Genomic DNA, 1,341 nt, shown 5'->3' with positions numbered 1-1,341 from the left:
GTGACGTGTACTGTAATTCATACCCCGGCCGCTAAGATTCTTCGTGGCGCTGCAAGACGTTATTGAAAAACTTTGATGAAAAGATGTGGCAGGAAAAACTTACCTGACCTATATTGCAGTGGATATTTGCAACGGGTGGTAATGTGTTGTTATGTAACTGCAACAGGAGGTCATGTGTTGCTATGTGTTGCTTTATAACCGCAAAAAGAGGTAGTGTGTTGCTATCAGTTACCTAATATACGAAACCTCACATAAACACTTACCCTTATATATATTTCGTAATAAATAAGTGAATGAATAAAGAAGACAAGTTTCATATACATTTCAGTGTTTGTTGTGGCTTGTAATTCTCACCCCGGCCGCTAGGAGGAGTCCCGCAACGCTACAGGATATCTCAATTTCCTTTACTCGTTATACAAAAAAAAAAACCCACACAAGGACTTACTATTTTCCTCGCTTCACTTCTCTAATATTAACGTGGGAGGACTTTCTTCCCTTATCCCAACGAGGAAAAAAGTCGAGGTTTTTTTGTGAATTTTTTTTCTTCCGGGTTTCATTAAATAGAATCCTAGGATCAGTTTGTTATCTTTGTTATTTTTTTTTATAATTTTCGAGGGTTGAGATGAGTTAGTTATCATAGCCTTGAGAAATAAGATTAAAGTAAGTTTTATTTTCTCGGGTTCTTGCATATATCAACATATCAACTACAATACGAAGAGGGATTAATATATAAATACAGCTGAGTTGAAACTGGTTATAATCTGTGTATATATTATTTTTTTATAAACATGTATGGTGTATATGTATGTTTTATGTATATATTATGTATATTTTTTTATTATACAGTAAAATGAACCATTGCTTTGTCGTTTATACCGTATTTTATAAACCTTTGTGTCAGTGAGAGAAATAACACACACACACACACACACACACAAAACTGTTCCATTGTCCAGTGTACAATATGGTCAGTGTATCGCACCACTGATACTGTCCATCTGTTTATGTCTCACACCATTTCCACCACTCAGAGAGAGAGAGAGAGAGAGAGAGAGAGAGAGAGAGAGAGAGAGAGAGAGGAGAGAGAGAGAGAGTTTCATCTTTCTTCCATGTTTCTTGAGGATCCAAATATTTGTCTAATCATCACTACATATAACAACACCCATTATCACTACATATAACACCACCCATCATCACTACATATAACATCATCCATCATCACTTCATATAACATCATCCATCATCACTACATATAACACCACCCATCATCACTACATATAACATCATCCATCATCACTTCATATAACATCATCCATCATCACTACATAAAACACCATCTAT

The sequence above is a fragment of the Homarus americanus genome, unplaced genomic scaffold (genome assembly GCF_018991925.1).
Source record: "Homarus americanus isolate GMGI-L3 unplaced genomic scaffold, GMGI_Hamer_2.0 scaffold54489, whole genome shotgun sequence".
NCBI classification, from domain to species: domain Eukaryota; kingdom Metazoa; phylum Arthropoda; class Malacostraca; order Decapoda; family Nephropidae; genus Homarus; species Homarus americanus.
This window is presented reverse-complemented; position numbering follows the sequence as displayed.